Raw genomic sequence first — 21,784 nt, forward strand, 5'->3', positions numbered from 1 at the left:
CATAAACTGTAATTTCTGTGGGTTGATCAAGCAGAACTTTCAATAACCAAATTTCAAAAGTTGGTAACTGAGTTCCAGTCAGCATCATCCAGTCAGCTACTGCATTTATCAAAATCAATTATTGCAGGCTGAAGCTCTCAAAATATGATGACAGCCAAAAATTAAAGTTTCAAAACATGTTTAATGTATCAAAGTAAACAGAGAAAGCTTAAATATTGCATTCTGCAAACTTTGTGAGAACCAAAAGGCTACACAAGATTAACAATATGTATTTATTCTGGGCTTCTCTTTGCAGTCATTTGTGCATGATATGCCTTTATACAGCTTTTGTTGAAGACAACTAACTCCAGAGAACTTCCTAACACTTGGGAATACAGGCAGCTGCTTTTTACTACTTTTCTGCCCTTTCTTAGAAAGAGAACTATGGACAAAAGTGATGATAAAGGTTAAAAATGAGAAGCATGCAGGTTACAGAACTGAAACAAAGTCACTACAGGATGCAGCAAATTTACTTTGTTTTACTTAACAATAATGGATTCCTTCAGGATTCCTGTAGCTCCTGTCAAAGTGTAACAACACAGGCAATGGGCCCCATGCTGAAAACAGCCTAAAATACTGTATTTGAGCGTGATTCTGTACTCCTGTAAACAAATTAACCTGTGTACCTCCTGGTATTTCCAGCGTGCTTGATATCAATTCCCTTGGAAAAACCTGCCTTCCTCACCTGCAGCTCACAGGCTGCAGCTCTCACAGGTCTCAGCTTTGCCATCAGTCTTGCACTGCATCAAAGAACTGTGTGCAACTTTAAGCTCCACCAAATAAATCCAATCAATGCTCTCTGTTCGTATTCCTGGTTTCCCAAAAGAATCCTTGAGAGCAGGTATTTAAAGGAAAAAAAACAAATCTCCCATGAAGTCCCCCTACAAACATCACCTTCCTAATACATCCCTAGCAAGGGTCCCCAAACACAGCAGGTCTCTTGGGAGCACGTGGTGACAGTGACATGGCAGCAGGCCCTAATTCCAGCTCTGGCTCTGTGGAATCCCAGCTCCAGCCACCCAAGCTTCCTGACACCCAAACCAAACAGCTTTCCTCACATTCTCTGTGGTGCTTCTCTCTTGTCTACTCTCCCAAGGAACTTCTTTTACAGAGCTTGAGCCTACACAGGCCCACACACCACAGCTGGCATCCAAGCAGACAATGCAAATGCACAGCATGGAAGAGAATATGGGATAAAACAGCATAAAACCCTAGTGAAATGCTGTGGCTGTAGAGTATTTTACATACTCAATTTCTACAAGCAGGCATAAAAACCCAAGAATGGTCACGAGAAGCACAAACCCACAGAAGTCAGGAGGAGTAAAGCCTTTCCCTTAATAAGCAGCTGTGGTTTAGAGTAACCAGAGAGAGGTCTGTAGTTCCTGATGTTTCAAAGAGCTATTTACATTTGCATATTCCTGGAGGATACAAAACATACCTTCTGAAGAGGGCAGAGTTTAACCTCAGCCTTCTGCAAGACCATTTACAGAGACAGTTAGCCAGAATTAATACTTAATTGGAACAAACATCCTTTCTTTTCTCCCTTACAGACTTAGCTGCAGCCGGTGTATTATCAGTCATTCACATTTTAAAAGTCCTTTTGATAAAAGAAAAGATAAACAGGCAGGACAGGTACTTTTAATACGAGCATGTTAAAAAAAGAAATCTAGTATTTTGAATGTTGAAGTTCCAGAATTTAAAAAAAAAAATCTACTTAAGAGATTGAATTTTGAAAAGAGATTCGATTCAAAATTATTCAAGCAGACGATCACGCTCTGCAGCTGACCCTTTCTACCTCACATACTAAGGAAATACTTTAAAATTCCAGTAGGCATATTTGCTTCCAAGGCAAGAAAACACACCCACTTGTTCTTCACCGTTATTTTTCAAGTACGAAAATCTTCCCAAAACTGTTATAATCGAGGCATTGGAGTAACAGAAACCTCAGCAATTAAAAATGCAAAGTGATTCCCTTGCCTCCCCAAGCGCAAAATCCTGATCTTGGGAAGCCACCTTCGTGCTCCCGGTGTGTTACGTTCACTGCTGAAGGGAAAGCTTCCTCTCCTTGCGACAGGAAAGGCGCACACAGGTGTCCGACAGGGCACCGGGAAAGCTGCTCGGGACGAGGGGGATCCCCACGGAAAAAGCCCCGGCGGGTGCCCGGGATGCTCCGGGCGGACGCGAGGAGCCCCCGGCCGTGGGGCTGGCACCTGCCCGCAGGTGGGACAGGCCGCCGTGCGACACAAACAGGGAATTCCCAAGTACCGCCATCCTTCTGGGCTTCCACACGGGGCCTCCCCGATCCTGGAGTGACCGGCGGAGATCCCGGGGACCCGCTCGGACAGGGCCGCTCCCGTGGCGGGGGAAGGGGCACCGACCCTCTGTGAGACCCACCCGAGCCTCCTCGTCCCTTGGGGAGACTCACACCGGGGAGGGGGCACAGCCCGGCACGCCCCCCCGGAGCCCCGGGGCCGCCCATGCCCTTCGCGGGACCCCGGCCCGGCTCTGCCCGCGGGGTCCGGCTCCGGGCCCGTCTGTCAGCCCCGTGCCCCACGGAGCTGCCCCACGGCCGGGCCAGCCCGCCCCGGGGCCGCTCCGTAACGGGGCCCCCGCCGCGGTGCCGGCTCCCGGAGCACACAGCCCGGCACCGCCGCCGGGGGGTCCCACCGCCGCCATCTCCCGGCCCGGGCCGCCCCGCCGCCCCCCGGCCTCTCCCGGGGCTCCCGCGGCCCCCGGGGGCGGCGGCTCCGCCGGGGCCGCGCTCCCTCCCCGGCCCCCCCCCCGCCCCTCGGCGCCCCCCGCCCGCCGCCCCTCGCGCTCACCGCGGCTCCGCGCGCCCCTCGCCGCGCCGCGCCCGGCCGAAGGGAGGGCGGGCGGGGGTCGCGGCCCCCCGGCAGCGCCGCACGCCCGGCGCAGGCAGCCCCCGTCCCTGACCTACTTTCCGCCTGGCTTGCCACCCGACGGCGCACCACTAACCTACTTTCCAGCCAATGGCACCCTCCCCCGGCCCCGCACCGGACGCGCCCGCCCGCCAACGGGAGAGCGGCTCCGCGGCGGCCTCGCCCAATGGGCGGCCGGCGAGCGGGCAGCGCCCGCCCTCCCGAGCGCCGGCAAATCCCCGGGCGGCCCCGCGGCGTCGGCCAATCGGAAGCGCGGCTGCGGGCCTCGGTCCCGCCCCCCGGTCAGGGGCGGGGCTGAGGGACGGCGGGGAGGTGCCGCGGGGACCCGGATGTGGTGATGGCGGCGGGGTCGGCGAGGGTTCGTGGCGAGTGTGCCCGGGGTGGCGGGGAGGGCTTTGCCTCGCCCACGCTTCTTCCCGAGCGGTGCCGCCCGCGGCTCCCGCCCGCTCCCCGCCCCGCCTCTGGGGCTCGCCCGTGCCGCTGCGTCACTGCCCTGTGACGTCAGCCGCGGCCGTGACGTCACGCGCCGAGGTGCGAAGGTCATGGCGGCGCTGCCCCAGCGTGGCCGCTGTGCCTGGGCCTTCTCTCCTTCCTTCCCCCGGCGGCGAGGCCTCGGCCTGGCCCTGGAAACCCCCCCCTGTGCCTCACGGAACCGGTGTCGTGGTGTGACGACCCATCCACCTTTAGGGTCACCTTCTGTGGGCCTCAGCGCATGGGCGCTTTGCCCTCGACCCACCCTGCCAGAGGGTCGCCATCGTGTCCTTCAGCGCACCGCCGCCTCGGCTGCATCCATCCGCAGGTTCCCGGTGCTCTGGAGCCCCGTGGCAGCCCCACGTCACCCCGCCAGGTGTGTGCGTGGGTCACAGTAGCCTGTCACGGAGTCTGTGTTGTGTCACACACCGCATCTCTGAGCCCTCGGCCTCCAGCTTGTCTCGGAGGGACGTGTGCGATGCTGGCTTAGCGTCTCTGTCGCTGATGCTCCATCGCCTCCCAGCGCGGTCACACGATGCCGGAGCTGCTCACGGCAGCAGTTGTGTTCAGCATCTGCAAAAGGCCAGCGATGGAATGTGGTAAAGCCGTCTACTGCACCATTTTCTAGTCTAAATTTAGACAATCCACACAGCAGTGTAAAGGGGATGTGTTGCAAGAACATAATCACAGCGTAGCTCCTTTCAAATGCAAACATTTGCTAATCGTGATTGCGTGATAGCTGCATCAGATTATCATTGCCACATCCTAATTGTCTTAACATTTCCTGTCCCGTGATGCCACATGCCAGAGGTTTGGTTTACGTTTCCTAGTGTAACATCACCAGGGAAATGTGGATTGCAGCTGGATTGCGTCACGGCGTGGTTGTGGTTATCCCAATCCACTATTGCAGGACGTGGGCTCAGCCCGGGACAGCATTAACAGCTCGTTTCCACCTAATTGAATGGGGACTAAACACAGGCAACAAGTGGCCCCTGCTGGATACAAACTCTGCTCACATCAGGATATTCCTAGTCGGGAGAAAGCCTCCAGCAGAACAAGTTAAATGAAGTACCCTGCATTAGCAGAATGGAAATGTATACCATGAAGGAAGAGGAGAAAATGCGTCCTTTTATTTCCAGCAAAATGGTGCTGCTTTGATTTGCTTTAGTGCACAGAAGTTCTGGAGGTGGAGAAGTCTCCTTGACTACTTCTTTCAACGAAGTCTTTGTAGTTTTGCTCATTGTTTCTACCCATCTGTAGAAATAATCTTCCTTATGGACTCAATCACATCCTGTCTGTTTTAATGAGCGCAGTGCCTGTTGTAGGGAATGATGCCAAGAGTAATGATCTTTAGCTATTTCTGTAGGAGAGCAGCTTAGCAGGCCGTATGTCAGATTTCCCAGTGAACGATTGTTTTGAATTGTTTTTATACCATAGTTTCTATTCATGAGATATTAAAGAAAATAACAGCATCTGGTTAATCAAATTCCAGATTTCACCATATGATGATATATATCAGTCCTATTCTGTGACTTCCCTTGAAATAGATTGTCAGGTCAGTGCAGGGAATTTCTATCTGTAGGTGAGTCAGAGATCTTACACCTTAAAATTTTAAAGGTGAAGAGCTAAGAAATGACAATTTTAAATTTGACAAGGCCTGAGTTCAGCTCCTGACGCCCAAAAAGTTTACACCACCCTTCTGCTACGCACTTCTACAGACAGAAGGCAAACAGGAGAGGTGAGGCTTGACCAGAGGTAGATCATTTTCTCCTTGCAGGGTACTTGAGGGAGCCCTTGAAGCAGAGCACCCCACAAATCATGGGAACTGCTGGGCAGAGCAGCTCAGTTGTGTGCTTGGCTCAGGGCACTGTGCACTGGTGTGTCTGATAAAAAGTAAAAGCATTTCCTCATCCAGACAACTCCCACCTGATTAATTTTCAGAATTTAAGCTTTTTCTTTATAAGAATGTAGTAAACTAGATCTTAAGCAGAATTTTTTTGCCTCCTCAGCTATGTTAATATGTTAATGGTTACACCATGTTTAAACACTGAAATTTAGACTCATTCTTGGCTTAGAGTTACAATTTAAAAACAGGAAGAGGGTGTGCTATGTGGCATTTGTACTGAAAATTGTGTTTTATTAATAGAATATTGGAACAAGTAGCCCATGTTCCAGCTGATTTTCTTTTCTGTATTCACATTTGAATGCTACAGTAAAAACTTCCCTGGTCTTAGAGTTTGGACTTTGTGTCAAGAAGGGTGGCCAATATGACCTCCATTAAATGCAGCCTCCCTAAGGTGTGATAAGGCCATGGCAGTGGTTTCACTTTAGAATCTGCAAGTTTTTAAATCTAGACAACTCTTTCCATGCAGAAGAAAGGAATCTCGTTTCTCAACTGATAACCCAAAAACTGATAGTGGGTTTTTTTTGTTTGGTTTTTTTGGGCAGGGGTTGCCTTCAAGCAGACTTGAGACATCTCTGGAACACCCACAGATGTTCAGAAGTAACCAGCCAAATTAGTCCTTTGATTTTTTAGTTGTGTTTTCTCTGAAACATGATTCATGACCCCAGATAGAGATACAGAGGACCCAGATTTCTTGAGTCTTTGGAGGGTGAATTTTTATGCAATAGTTTGGAGATAGAATTTTATGCATTTATTTTTTAATGTCTTCCAAAATATGCCCAAGATGTGATATCTGTTTTAGCACCTAGCTGTGGATCCAACTGCTTTAGAGCATTTTAAACAGCTGCTGTTTGTTTATAGGTTTTCAGCCATGCAATATTAATTAACATCTTACCCTTTTATGCAATCTCTTCCTCCATTTGTCTGTAGACATACAAGCTATGATCTAACCTACAGCAGGAGAAGTCAAAGCTCACAGAAAATTATCGAGATTTAATAATTTGACTGTCTGGGTTTCTTGTTCTGTCTATACACTAAAAGCTCCAGAGATTACTGAGCCATATTTCTGACCCTGTTACACAGAGTTGGTGCCTTGGTTCAACCCAGTTATGAGGGCAGAAGAAACAGCAGCCTATGGCTTAGATTCTGATAGATTTTTTCTGATGGAAAAAATCTCACAGTGGTGACCTGTTTACTGTAGTCTGTCACAACTCATGTGTGGCTGGCTCAGACCTCTTCAAAATGAAGGTTTTATCATAATAAGCTATTGCAGACTCATTCTTTTCCCAGTTCGTCAAATTCTTGAGTTATTACAACACCTAAGCCAGGGAAATATTAGGTTTTTCTGGTTTTGGTTGTATAAACACTTACTGCTTTAAAGGCTGCACCTCCTACCACGATGTTTCCAGATTTGAGCATCAAAACCCATAAATATAAAGCAAGAAATGTTGACTTTTTCATGTGCCTTCTTCTTTCTGAGCTTTTTTAAACCCATTCTTCTTCCTCCCAGCCTTTATCATAATTTCAAGGGCTAAAAGCTTGTTTCAGGCAAAAATAGAAGATTCTTATACAATCCATTGATTTCAACACTGTGGTCTCTGAGAACACCAATTGATTTTTTTTTTTTTTTGAGACTCAATAGGAACTCCCAAGAGTTGGCAATCCACTGTCTGGCAGCTTAATAGGAACAGGAAGAAGAATCTGAGGAGGAAAATCAGGCTAAAGCCAGGGAATTAAGGAATTCTAAATACTTTTTTGCAATATATTTTCAATCTTTACAGAAGGTTTAGGACAAAGAATTTCTATCTTTTATTTGAATTTGACCTTAATGAAGGTTAAAGCACATCAGAGCTTTTACTTCATTAAAATATGTGGAATTGAGCTTGTATTTCAGAGACTGGAAGTCTGAACTTGGAGGAGACATGGTATACTATAAATATGTTAAGAAAATTTTAGTGAGTAAAATATTTTAAGCTGAAAATTCTAAAAGGCTACAGCCTTGTCAAATAACAGCATTTCTTTTTTTCTTTTTTCCTAGGATTTTATTAAAATGTTTCCTAGAGTTTTATTTATCCTTTTTTTTATAAGAAATCAGTATTCATTCTTGGAGTAATTTTGAGTCAACACTTTATTTAGTACTTACTTTTTTTTACACATCATGTGTAAACCTAGAGTTAGCTAGTGTGAGATTCTTGCCTCCCTCCACAAAAAATAATAAAGACTTCTAGAAGCTGTTTTGTTAGAAGAGAATTGGGCCAAAGACACTCTTGAAATTGCTGACAGTATTTCTTCAAGATTTACTGAGGACACTAAGATTCAGGGTGGAGTTTTGCTGCCTTTTCTTGGTAGAGGTCTTACAATTTTCTATATCCCATTAAGCACCAAAACTTCTCCTTTTGGGACTGAAATGAACAGAGAATGAATTTCAACCAGCCTTGATTTGCTTGTTCAAAAGGGTAAATGAGAAGCAGAAACAGTTGAACAGAAAAGTATAGCTGGAATTGTAAATGTCATTTAAATAGTGGGTTTTTTTAACTAATGAACAGCCACAGACTGCATTAATTAAATAAGTGTAATATCCTCCCTTTTGCAGTTTGGAAAAACAGGCCTGGAGATTAATGAGTTGGTCAGGATTACACCCACATATTAAGTCAGATGCAAAGCCACAGTAAGAACTGGAGCAACTCATGGCAGCCCTTCTAAAGAGTTTGGGGAGTCACTCAGCACCTGCAGTTGGTTTTTCATATCAATTACACAAAATATTTTACTTGCTTTCCAAATACAAGGAAATCAGGATTCTTCAGACACATAATTTGAAAAGAAGTTTTGCAATCTATAAAAGTTGGGGGCTTGATTCTCTTTTTAGTTAGTGCTGATAACTCTAGTAGGAGTTTAACAATCCATGGTGGGAGGAAGGATTTCCAGTTTGACAGGCTTTAACAGGACAGTGGGGCAGAGACTCTATTTTTTTTGGTGTTTCATCTTGTAAATATACTAGACCTTATTCTGGAGTTTTGACTTAATTCTTACACAGTCAAAATTCAGCATTGGTTTCATACTTGTTCCATTAGGCCTCTGGAGTGAGGCCTGCAAGCTCTCAGGGTTAAACACATGACATAGGTTGTTCTTCCCCTCAACATTACATCTTTCTGGGCAGGGTTTTAAGATTAAGATGCTTTCAAAGCTGTGAGTGGCTGCAGACAGGAAAAAGGGAAAGAGCAATGCATCCTTCATGTTGTATGCTAAGCTACAACATCTCCGTTGTCTATTAATTAAGCAGTCTATTAATACTGCTTTGGTACATACTAATGTTAGACAAAAAAACAGTTTTGTTGCTAGAGAAAAAGCTGCTATTTAAAAACCAGAGCAAAAGCAGACTAATTCTGAGGCTTATGAGTATATCAACCAGTAGGTGTGCCTGGAGTGTTGTAAATGGGAAAGGTGGGAGGACTCCGTCATGTTATTAGTACATCTAGAAAGACAGGAAGTACTTAGGGAAGGTTTCCCTCTTGTTCTGAGTTCCAGGAAAGTTATTCAGCCAAACACATGAATCACAAAGCAGACTAGAAGGGAGTTTCTGTGTGGCATGAAAATAACAATCTTAGAGCCTGGGAAGTGAAACTGTTTGATGCTTTTGTTCTGCTGCAGATTTCTCATGGAAAATAGCAACCCCACAGATATCTGACAATGAAATGTCTTAGTGCATGAAATGTGAAGTTTATATAAGAGAGAGTGTCTTACTCATCAGCTGCTCTATTTTAAGCCCTGCTCAGCATGAGGACTTTCATTTTGTGATCTATTTGGACAGCAGCTGGTACATTAGAGTTTTACGTTAGCTGACATCTTTACAATCTAAAGGATACTTAACATAATCCTGAAAAACCTATTCTCATATTTGTGCTCAGTCACTCATATGCCATCTCAGTGTCTTGTCATTCCCCTTGTAGATTTTCTGTCTAGTTCATGTTAAAAAATGGTCAATGTATCAACAGCATTAAAGTGATGGTTTGTGGTGATGTGATCAAAAAATGTATATACAGCATATGTCATAAAATGGATGTGCCGTTTCAGTGACTGCAAAAGGCAATCAAAAGGAATCCATAGTAACATATGTTCAGGGTAAATTCCAGCAACTAGCACAAATAATAGAAAAGATGGTATGTATTAATAATTTTATACAAAGATGAGCTACTTGCATGATTTAGTTTCACTTGGAAATGTTTACGTCGTGGAAGGATGAAATGGACACCAAGTTGCAAACTAATTCCAAAATCCAGCAATTATCAAGTAGTTTGCTTCTTGCCATAAAGTCCTAGGACTTCACCTGTTTGTTCATGCAAAAAGAAAAGTCTTTTCCATCTTTGTGGATTTTAAATCCCACTCAGCTCTAAACAAATGACAAAATAGTCCTGACAGAAGCTAAAGTTACCCGTTCCTGGAGATGCTTAGGAAAAAGACTGATGACAAAATAAGGCACTGTTGAGGGATGGCATGCATTGGGCCCTCGAGCACAGTGTGCAGTGGAGCTCCCTTGCAATGTTTTCCCTGAATCCCACATTTTTAGACCCTCCTTTGGCCTCACCAGTCCTTGGGCCCTGATGTAGTTGCAGGACCTGCATGCTCAGGAGCTGTGCTTTGGGGGATGTGAACTGGAAACTGAAGCTGGGAGGTGTCAGGATGTCCCACTGATGAGCCCAGGTGCTGTAAGGGTAATTTGACTCTTTTCTCAGCGGCAAAACCTGCCTAGGAAAGGTGGAAAGCTACTTTTCTTTGCACATTTTATTTCCCACGTGAGTGACCTGGCATCCACTGTGTTTCGTGTGTTTAGCTGGCCTTGCTTGTTGGAATCTTAAGCAGCAATGTCATACTAAATGTATTCTCACCCAGACTGCTGCTACAATCCCTTGGGTTTGAAGGGAGGGATTTAACAAAGGAAAACAAGGGGACTTTACCCTCCACTTGTTCCCCATGACTGGTGGCCAGGAGGTTCTGCACCATGTGACTCACAGTCCTTCAGCTCCACTTTCTTGCTGTACTTGTATCCACCACTCTTTTCTCCTGCAGTTGCCCGAACAGTTTGAACTTGAAGCAAAGCCACAAGGCTCCCTCCTACATCTGATACAGGCCCCACCCTCTCCACACCCACTCCATGACTTCATGTATCTGCTTATTAATTATGTGCATGTCACTGGGAGTGGCATAAATTTTACCTGTTCTTGTATATTGCACTTCTTTGATATCAATGTGATGTTTGTATTTCCATATGTGACCACATATGAAAATTAGGGCCTTTATAGAATGATTTAGACTCATATAATCATACAATCATATAATTTATTATTCTATGCTTGGTGAGCAATTAGTTTTGCTTTTTTCTTCTGAAAAAAGCCCCAGTAGTTCTCAGTGTGATGAGCAAAAAGATGATCATCAAAGTGACCTGTTACACTGTTTATCTTAAACATAATGCTGACCTATCCACTCACTGTGAACATGTGTTTGGAGACAAGAAGGGCATAGAAGGACTAGTCTGGATAACAGCCATACTGTTCTTGAGTCAGTCCTGCTGGTGTTTCTTCAAAGTGTGATACAGCAGCTTGACCATGGAGTCAGAGGGAGAGGAGGGAGCATGACTAAAACGTTGATTGTTGCCAGATAAATGAGGGGCCATAAGGCTGCCCCAGGAGCCCAGGGCAGGGCAGGTGGTACAATCTAAGCAGATGGTTATGGCTTGCTCTGAGTGCTACATATTTCTTTAGGACATGTTAATCAACACATTTTAACCACCAAAGCAATGCAGTTTTTTAATAAAAAATGCCAGTGGGCACTTGCACTTCTTGTCCAGTGTTACTTCAATGATTTTCACATAATGCTAATGAAATTTAAGATACTCTGTGTGTGCCCTTGCCGTGTTTATTTCCCTGTCCATTTCTTTGCTTCCTTGAATGTGCTTCCAGGAAGTTGCCTATTTATAAGCTTTGTGTCATCTTCAGGTGTCTGTGAACCAGTGTTTGCAACACAGATCAAGAAGCGATGCATGAGATTACAGGGGAGTCTTAATGACAGACAAACCAGCAACACCCAACAAAATAAAATCCTGGTCAGTGCTTCCTCACATACTCCTCCTGCAGGCTCCTATGCCAGAGAGCCCAGCCTTGGTGGGATACCTACAACTCCCTTCCTTCTATGGAAAGAAAATCTATGCTAAAAGTCTTTCCTGCCTTCTTAGGAGGGTAGTCCTTTTAGGTATGTGGTTTCCTACTGTTGTTTTACACTTGATCTTTTAATTAATTCAGATTCCAAGGTGGAAGTAGCAGCTTGGGGTAGCCAATTATTTTGAATTTCCTTAGGTTTGCTTCCATAATCCTTATGCTGTTGTCATACTTAATTATGTTGATGGCATAAAACAGCATAAAGTTTCAAAGCATTCTTTTAAATATTTTTTAAGTCTTTCAAGATTCTCCACTGAAATACAAGATAAAAATGAAAATCATTGCTCTTTTTTGCTGGTGTTCTGTTGTGGTACACCTAATTCTTTTTTCATGTTATCTTTTTGTTTGTGATTTTAGGTACTAGCTTGAGGTTCAGAGGGTAAAAGGCTCAAATGCCACAATAATGTAAGTTAATCAATAATTATATTAATTGGTCTATATGAAGATTTTGCCACTAATAAAAACCTCAGACTTCTATTACTTGGCCTGTATTCAGACATTTCTACCTCTTGCATTTGGTATTTCTCATGAGTATTAAATCCCCAAATATGACTAAAAAGAGAAATCGTACACTTATTGTAAATAAGAAGGGAAGCCAAGATTGTCTTGGCACACTAGAAATGCATTTTGTATGCCTCATGCAACCCTATGGAATCCATTTGGATTTTGTAATAATCTGTGGGTTTGTGTAATGAATGTACCCTAACTCAGCATACCTGCAAAGGTATGCAAGGTAGCCCTGAAACTGGAAGTAAAAATAAGATGAGAAATTGCAAGAAAATGTTGTCCAGATGGTATCTTCATTTTTCATGGCATTAACCTGACCCTGAGCTTAAAATTTAATGAAGACCTGAAAAACAATTCTGGCAAACGGGGAAAATAGATGGTGGCATGATGAACCAGCAAATCATACCTGTGAGAGGCAGTAAATGTGTATTTCCTTCAGCTAACATAGGCCCAGAAGGTCTCACTCTTGACCTGCAATTAGTCCTGGAAGACAGTTCTGATTCTGTAGTTAGCAGTGGGCTAAAGAAAAGAAGGTGGTCACACAGTTTGTCTGATGGTACCAAAGGTACAAGAGTGAGAGAGCATCAGTTAGATTGTGCTGGCACATTTTGCCTCTTTTGAGTCGTCCTGCACCTGTGTAATGTATGGTGTGCACATACATTGTAGGATTTTTTCTATTATATTCATTATTTTATCTTCCAAGTAGATATAATTTGCTGAGATGTATTATTTCAAAGGTTTTTCTTCTGTTGTTGGTCATTTCTTTCTTAGCAGAGCAAGGAATGCATGTGTTTTCCTTTTTTTCCAGAGGTATCTCTTTTTGAGGATGATGGTGTTTGAGGATTGAAGTTGAGGTTGGTTAAACAGTGTTTTGTGGCTTGGACTGTCACAGGAAAGGCAGCTAAATGTGCACATGCCTTATTATTATAAGGCAGATATGTCAACAAATCATCACACGAGTGTTTGCTTGTCTTAGGTATTTCTGTGTCTGTTAAACTCAGGGCTGCCAGCAGAGGATGAGAAAACATTCCTAATGGTGCTTGGTGCAGACTAACTCAGATGTCACTGGCCATTGGTTGCATAATCTCCATAACTACAATCCTAGTCCATGAAAACCCTTCTTCTTCAAAGGGGCCTTTTTTAGTCTTCAAATGCATATTGTTACTCTTCCTATTCACGTAGTAACCATTTTTACCTCCTATTTGTCTCTGCTTTTAAACTGGTTCTGATGCACTCAGTGCTTTAAAAACAAGCCTTTAAAGGCATTTCCCTTTATTTTCTGTGGGAAGCCATGGTAAATGCCATGCACTTTTAAGCAATTAAAAGGCTTTGTGACTTTGGTTTTTTATGTTGTTAATGCACTTGGTACAGATTCAATGGGTTTTCATATGAAGCAAATTCATCATATATCTATTTTCTGTCTCCTGGCACCTCTGTTAGTTTGATGTTGGGCTCTGAGTAGCTCTTCATATTTCCATGGTTACAAGTAGTCACAAGGGTTCTGTTAACCCCCAAAGGTAAAGTGATTATGTCTCTCTTTTTTTGTTATAAGAAGCATAAAATGAACAAACTAGACTATAGATGTGAAAAGATTGTTTAAAGCATTTGAACTCAAACTTCTAATTTTCACTCACTCAAGAAGTGTTGGAGTTTTTTGCCACAATTATGGCTACGTCACACTTTTTGTAAAGATGAACTTTTACCCAAAAACCTGAAGGATCGTTTTTCTTTCCCTTTTAATTTTGATTGAGATTTACAATCGGTTTTGTAGGCAGTGGATTTAGAGCAAACAGTGCAGGTTCAGCACTATCCTGTGATTAAATAATCAACAGTGCATTACTATGTGCACTATTGCTTATTGTCAGAGATAGAACAAATGGAGGTAAAAAGAACATTAACTTGCTGAAGAGCACAGGTGTAGACACATCCACATCAGGATTTCAGATCTCAAATTGCTGTATTTCTTTCTAAAAAGAGACTGAAAGAAAGTCCCTTCTGACTTTCAGATCTCACCTCTTGTCAAAGCCTAGATTCTTCCCCATGAATTAAGTGCAGAGAGTTGCATCTTCTGTGAGTGGATAAGAGATATTAGAGAACTTTAATAGGAGAAGGCTGCTGGAAGGAACAGTGTTTTTTCTGAGAGGCTTTCTCAGACTGGAGCAGTAGCAGGTTTTTTTTGTAGAATAGACTTAGGTAGCTGTGACTCATTACAGGATCCTGTGATGAAGCACTCTGAATCAAAGAGAGGTTTCTGGATCTTCCCTGGACAGAACAGGTAGTGAGCTCTTGCTGAGGACAGAGAAGTGAGAGGGAGTGATAAATGAAAGCTGGAGAAAAGTGTCTAATAGGAAGAGACTATCTTGTCTGCTGAAAAGGTTTTGTACAGTGATAGAAGCATTGGCTGGACCTGCAGAAAGGGTGAAAAAAAGCTCTGCCAGGGAAGGAGACTGAGAATCTGTTACCACCTATACAGTGTTACTGCTTCAGTGCATACAGCAAAAGCACCAGAATCTGCCTAATTGTAGAGGAGAAAATGCCTCCTTTTCCTTTCTTTCTGGCAGTTTTCTTTTTAGCTGGAGGTATTACATTTGCTGAGTCTCCAAGCCAGTAGAGGCATAAGCTGATTTTATGGTGAAGTAGCAAGTAATACTGTCAAACAACAAGTTTTTTGAATAATACAGCCATAGGGGAAAGTATATTAATGTGGGAAATGGACCAGAAAGCACCTATCATATTCTAGATATTCACCTGAAAGACAGCTAATAGCAAAACACAACAGTCTTCATGCTCAAAATGAATTATGTTAATGACTGTTTAGAATCCCAGTGGAGTGCCTGGGCACACTGGTTATATTCAGACATAATGCATGAGAGATGCTAAATGTTTTATTATACAATGTATCTAAACACTTGCAAGCAGAAACATAGTCCCAGTCCATGGTATGAACAAGAGAAATGGAATAAAAAAACCTCTGGAGTGGTGATGGAGCTGGCTTCTCCCCATTGGTACCTAACTGTTGTAGTCTTCAGGTGTCAGATTGTGAGGCAAGTGTGCATGGCTGGGGTGTTTCAGGTGTCAGATTGTGAGGCAAGTGTGCATGGCTGGGGTGTTTCAGGTGCCAATGGCCATTTCATACACGTGTTTGCAGAGCAAACACCAACATCATGCTTCCAATCTGACAGTCAGGCCAGCTGTGAGCCCAGGGAGCAGGGTTTGTGGATCTGAGCCTGCCTGACAAGGCTGTGGCAGGATGCCATGAGTGCCACCAAACATCCAGAAAGGAGCAGGACAGCACAAAGAACTGGGTTTGCTGATGAGAATTTTGACAGCCCATTTCAGACCCAGCTGTGACTTTCCCAGGTGAATCAGGTGCCAAGAAATGGCATCTCTCAGCTCTCGGGATTTTCTCTCTGCCAGGTTTGAAGTTCTTAGAACTGTGAATGTATGACCTTGCTTGCTCCCAATGAATGTTTGGGCCTTTTTCAAGTAAGGGTTACATGTTTTAAGCTCCCTTCATCACTAAGTTTTCTCCTGGTAGTGCAGTTACAAAGAGACGAGAATGTTTTCTCACTTTTTCTGTGACTGTGTTTTTATTGGAACAGAGCAGTTTGGTTCAAACTCTTTGTGAGTGTGTCTGTAGGAACAACAGTGCAGGATACTCAGAATGTTCCAGGCAGTAATTGCCAAGGTAACAAAGTTAGAAAAGGAAAATATTTGGTAGGTGCATAATTAGTGGGAAATCGTTCTGGAATCCTGGAAATTGGCATGATAAATTCAAATTATATGTCAAACCAATTCTTCTGTCTCCAGAGTAAGAAAATCACTCCTTTGGAATTTCAATGGGAAATGAATTCATTATAAACTTACTATCAGGAAACTAGAATATCCTAATATTTGGTTCTACTATTTTATAACATATTGTTACATCAGTGCTTCTAAAACTATCATTGACTGCAGTAGAACTTGTGGAACTCTGTATAAATATACATTTTCCTCTCAGAGCAATAGTTTTGCTATTTGCCTGGAAAAGATCTTTGACCTCTCTATATGACAAAAATCATTTTCTAGAAAAATTTTCTGCCAAGGATGAGACAAAAACTGCCTTATAGAAAAACAAAGATACTCCTATTAGGGATGGGAGATTAGAGCTGATCCTTTCCTGGGTTCTTCAGTCTTGGAGTTTCTAATTCCACCAACACTTTGGGGTAAGTCCCTCTATGAACAGCTGTTTAGTTGTTTATAAGCCTTTTACTAGAGTACCTTCATTACAAACTGGAAGAAATTTGTTCTTTGGTGCCTACAAGAACATCTGTCTTCACTAGTCCAGCTGTTACTGTTTGGAAAGCAAACTTTGGGGGGTGGGGGGGGTGTCAGATGTTTATTTTATCATAAAGTCTTGTTAAGGTTCTAAACTCAGCTGCAACCCTCGGATCATTGTGAGAGGCCAAGGCCCAAGGATGATCCCTTTGTTGTGTTGCTTTCAGGGGAGCAGGAGCAGAAAATAAGGAATTCTTTTCCTTATAGAAAAAAAAAATTAAAAAGTAGGAGCTTTCTTGTTATTCTGCAATATTTTTACAAGTTTCCATTATCATTGTTCATGTCCTAAAAACACTTAAAGCAGGTTGCATCTTAGCAGTGCTTATCCAAGAGTTTCACCTTGTTTGCTAAAGCAGATTCTGAGCTTCCCAGGACCCAGTTGTGCAAAACAATTTGCAATTCTTCCTTTTCCATGCACTCTGGTTCTGGTGATGAAGGTGGAAAGGCTATCACAGAAGCCACGAGGGAGGGTTTTATCAAATTTTGTTAAGGTTTTTTGACTCATGAGGAACATTTTATATGTTTATTTATCTGTTTGCACTTTTGGGTAGCAAGCCTGGCATTTGTCAAATATGTACAAGAAGTATGTTAAAGGAAAGGACATGGGAAAGTGGTATCATAGTGCTGGGATAAAAGAAAATATAAAATGAAATGGAACTTCAGATTTTTAACTCACCTAACCAGGAGTTGCCACTCAGATATCTGAGCATGTGGTTATCTCTCAAAACTCTCTCATTGTTGAAGTATTTATTGAGTTTACACAGAGAAACTTAGAGTAAGATAAAAATATTTAGCAATTATAAAATAAAGCATTATTTAAGATCTTTCTACAAATAAAGAAATAGCAAAAACAGAATTGCATTTTATTGTGTAAATATATGATTAAATTTATCTTGTGTTTGAAAAGATCCTTTTTTATCCATAAACACTTAACACAGATCAGAACCCAGAGAAGTGATTGTAAGACAGTGCAGAGCATGTAACCTCCAGCAAATTAGGCTGTGGTCAGTCTGGCAGCTTTGTTGTTGCTGCACAAGAATTTATTTGTTCGGTGTGTTTGCAGTGTCTCCTGCATGTGTTGGATGCACCAGGAGAGGGCAGAACTACACAGGTGTAGTCACTTACCCGGGCTCTGAGCTCTGTGTGGAAAGTGGAAAACTCCTCTATGAAAAGGTTTGCTGGCAGCTGTCATTTAATGTTCACCTAAAATCAGTTCCTCGGATATTCAGAAATTATGTATTTTCTGCGTAAGTGTTTCGTTGCTGCTCTGCTACCAGGAAACTCTTCTGAAAGAAAACATTTCTGGGTTTTAATAGCACTGTGAGGGGAGGCCCAGTGTTTAACTGGATTATTCAGTGTCCACTTGCAACAGAGTTACCATTTTCACTATTGAGGGTTACTGTAAATCTAGTTTATTTTGCTTCCCCCCCTTCTCTTTTTTTTCTAACTATAGTCCGGTTTCTCATTTAATTATTTTGCAAGGTGTTATTTTTTCCTTTCTTCAGGTTTAGAATAAAAGGTTCTAAACCAAAGTGCCTGTTTTCAATATATATTGTAAGATATTAGCCACATGAGCTGTAAACCAGATTAAAATCAGTGTTTCTCTTGAAAACCTGCATGGAGTGGAATGTGACATTTATTTTTATTTTCTGTAGAGAACCTGATTTAAAGGCCACTCACTCAGAGTGATTTAAATCCATCAAGGTACTTTGGGTAAACTGGGCTGTTGATAAAGTGAGGTTTTTTCAGAACAAAAGCCAAGCTTCTTCCCCAGTGGTTTGCAGCTTGAGTAAAGAGAAGTGGTGACAGTCCCAGAGCAGGACTTGGGAAAGAGAAGAATGAGTGGGCGAAGGACAAATGAGTTGACAGTGACCTTCACTGTTTGTTTTGGTACAGTTTTTGCCTTATTATTGTAGGGTCCTTCTAGCAAAAGCTCAACTGGTTTTTTTTTCCTCTGGGAATTAGATAGAAAAATATAATCAAAGAATCCTAATATTTATGCTGTAATAAAATTACTCATGCTAATGGTAAGTAGGTGTAATAAACTTTATTTTACAATGAATCTACAAGTATTGGGATTGAGCCTTTTTTTGTTTATTTAAAAAATCACAGGAGTGTGCTTAAGCAAGTTCTTGAGAGCTATAAAGTATAGTTGGCTCAATATATCATCAAAATTAAATGGCTAAAATGGTGTCATGGTAGTCTGAAGGTAAGTAGGCAGAAGGGTTTGGGGGATATTTAAATCACTCACAGTAAAAGCAAAATAGTCCTTTGCAGGCAAAAAATACCAATATTATTGCAGAAGTGCTGTTTTAGGAACTATGATCAATATTGACTTCTGTTGAACTAGAGAGGATTGGGGGTTTTGTGTAAAACTGTGGATCAGGAATGCAATCTCTGATATGAAACACACTTTGCAGATCATATGGGGCTGTCTCAGCCCAACAGCTGTCTCTGCATCAAGCTGGAAGATAGTTTGATCTCCCAGAATCTCTGTCCCCAAAGTGTTGTCAGTTCAGATCCTCTCATCTGGGCTTATTGGACTGGTATTATGTCATCTGTATGAGCAATTCTGACTGCCTTGCTGTTTTACTAGATATCATCTATTAATTTGGAGTTAGACAAGTGCCATAATTCCCACCTATAAAAATATTGGAGGCATTGTGACTTACATCCTTCTAATAGAAATTGACTTTTTATGAGTTATGTGACCTCTGGTGTTGAAGTTCATGTGACTAACTCATATAGTTGTACAGTATTTCTATACCAACCCCATTACAGAACATCTGTGGCTGTGAGACACAAGCCCAGCACCTGTCTGATGTGAAACAATCTGGATCTTTCATATATTGCAGGCACAGAATGCCCATTTTCCTATAGAGCCATGCCTCAGGATCCAGCTGCTCATTCCAACAGCGTTATTGTGTGAGAGACAAATCTTGAAAACCTGCACTGAGTGTAAATTGATGCAATTTATGTTTCTGTGTCTGGAAGCCAAATATTTTGAAAGGACATCCTCCCCTGGTTCTCAGCATGAGAACTTGGCAACCCAAACCTGACTATTCCTATGCCCACATTCATTTTCACTTAACTCACTTTAACAAAAGCATCAAACTAGAGTTTAAAAGTGCTTCTAATATTAACTCTGTTCTTTGGCAATTTCATCTGACGAAACTTCCAACTTCCTGTTTAACATTTACAACAGGGAGTTGTGTTCTGAAGGCCAAAATAGCCCTGTACTAAAATCTGTATGTAAGGATCCAGATAAATATAGCATCTTGAGCTAATTTTTAGCTGTTTGAAATGGAAATAAACACAAGCTTTACTTGTCAGTATGAACTTGCTGGATGATTTGGATCAACTGATGAAGCCAAGGCAGTAATTCCCTGAAAATATTATTTTGAGAATTGAATCTGATTAATGTTTTAGAGCCTTATCTTCTACATACTGCTTCACTTTTCTTAGTGAAAAAAACCAAAAGATACAAGTTTCTCTTGGCTTTTTAGTTTCCTTCAGTCTGAATATAATGTTAGTAATATACAAGTAAAGATATCCCTATGTAAATCCTTTTGTTCATGACTTCTAATTCAAAATGCTCTTCTAATATAAATGGTTAATGAATGAATAATGTTTGAAGCTATGAAGAATTATGGTAGGTTTATTCAATTTACTTTTGCCTGTAATCTGGAATATTTTATATTACCTATTTTGAATTTTACAATCATATGAACTGCCTCAAGCATTTCTTCTCATGTTCTCCTTTGTCAGGTAAATTGCCATATAAACTAATAAAGTTTAGAGAAATTAACTTGCTGAGACCTTGTTTCTTTCACAATTCTCAAGATTTGTACTCCAATGAATTATAAAACTCTCTGGTCTCTCCACTAGGGTAAAAACTTCATTACTAGTCACTATCAATTCCCTTGCCAATTTTCAGTCACTTCTGCAAAATAGCCTGGAAAGGCTTCTTGACTGAATGGAAACTGCAGGGTTTATTCTCAAATACAGGGACCACATTCAATACTGCTGCAAACCTAATGCAGGTTATATTTAGAGTGGATTTTTCTTCCTGAATTTCCATCAGGGACTCTCAAGAACTGATTCAAATAAGTGGACAATAGACAGTAGCTGGTGTTGTCTGTTGTCACAGGAAAATATGAATTATTTTCTTCTTTGGGAGGAAAAGAGTACTTCTGTAATAGGACCTTTTATTCTTGAATCTTGAAAACAGATGTACTCCTGCTAGAGATCAATGTTTGCATCTCCCTGTTTATGAACTTCTAGCATGTTTAAGACAGATCAGAATTCTACTTACATATTTCTGCTACTTCTAAAAACAATAGTTTGTTCCCCTGGAGTTCTAGGAAATTTCTGTATTATTCTGTAGCTAAACAAAGAATCCATTATCTACTGTATCTAGAAAACTTTCCTTTAAGAGCTTCCTTTTTTTGGCTTACTGAGTTTTACTTGAGTTAGATTTCTGAAGCTGTGGATTATGTGTAACTTGATATGTTGCTTCTTGAAGCGCTACATTTTTGACATGAAGTGGGAAATTATTTTTATCTTAATTTTGTGGACAGTTCTTAGCCTTGCATTTTCAAAGGCAAGATGCCCCGTTCAGTTCCCAATTCATTAAGAGTTGCAAGGATGAAAATTTTCTAAGAGTTTAAAGGAGCTCGAAAACCCTTGGGTGCTGCACCTTCTGTCATCATTTGCTCATGACTATCTGTAATTCTGCCTGCTGAAGTATCACCTCTCACAATTTATACTCATCCACACCATCTCTCCAGTGGAGATCAGGTGTTCTGATTTCCAAGCTGGCATTGTTTCCTGCTTGAGACAGTATTCATGCATTCATTTTTGAGGGGTAAGCTGCTTAGAGGTTTGCTGGTTTAGGACAGCTCTGGTTTCATGGAAGTTAAGGTAAAAATATAAAGCTTTTGAAGGGTGCTGATAGTGTGATGTTTGTTATGAAACAAAAGGAAATTATTGTACCCAATTGGCAATGCCTTACCAGCTACAAAAAAAAAAAAAAAAAAATAAAAAAAAAAAAAATAAAAAAAAAAGGTTTTTGGAGTTCCCAGGTTAATTTGCATGGAGTGGGTGAATGGAGAATTCTGTTGGTCTGCAGTGGTAGAGGAAGGTAGATCATTCTGTTTCCTTCTTCACTTAGCCTTTGTTTCCACTTTCTCCAGTCTTGTTGACTCCCCCTCTCTCATTGTTTGTGTGTTCACACTCCTCTGCTCTGCAGTGTTTGTCCATTTTGGGGCAGATCCACCAGTTTCTGCTGGGCTGGAGCTTATGGATGGGATGAGATGTGAACCTAAAATGGACCAATTCTGTTAAGCTGCACTTTCTGTTGTTTGTTGGAAACTTAGGTTGGTCAATTCTACTTTGACATTCTCTCTTCTGCTGCTGCTCCATCCAGGACACTGCAT

At 41.9% G+C, this 21,784-nt stretch overlaps 1 protein-coding gene across 6 annotated transcripts in view; it reads right to left on the reverse strand.

Moving 5' to 3' along the window:
* Positions 1 to 3,032, reverse strand: part of BMAL1 (basic helix-loop-helix ARNT like 1) — a 48,380-nt gene extending 45,348 nt beyond the window's left edge. For 4 of the 6 annotated variants that reach the window (XM_069016591.1, XM_069016590.1, XM_069016589.1 and 1 more), the window contains exon 1: positions 2,862 to 2,931. The gene's annotated coding sequence lies outside the window, so the exon portion shown is untranslated. The other 2 variants (XM_069016588.1, XM_069016587.1) reach the window with 2 other exon arrangements.
* Between the last annotated feature and the right edge of the window lie 18,752 nt (positions 3,033 to 21,784).

This window comes from Aphelocoma coerulescens, chromosome 5 (assembly GCF_041296385.1).
Source record: "Aphelocoma coerulescens isolate FSJ_1873_10779 chromosome 5, UR_Acoe_1.0, whole genome shotgun sequence".
Taxonomy (NCBI): Eukaryota; Metazoa; Chordata; class Aves; order Passeriformes; family Corvidae; genus Aphelocoma; species Aphelocoma coerulescens.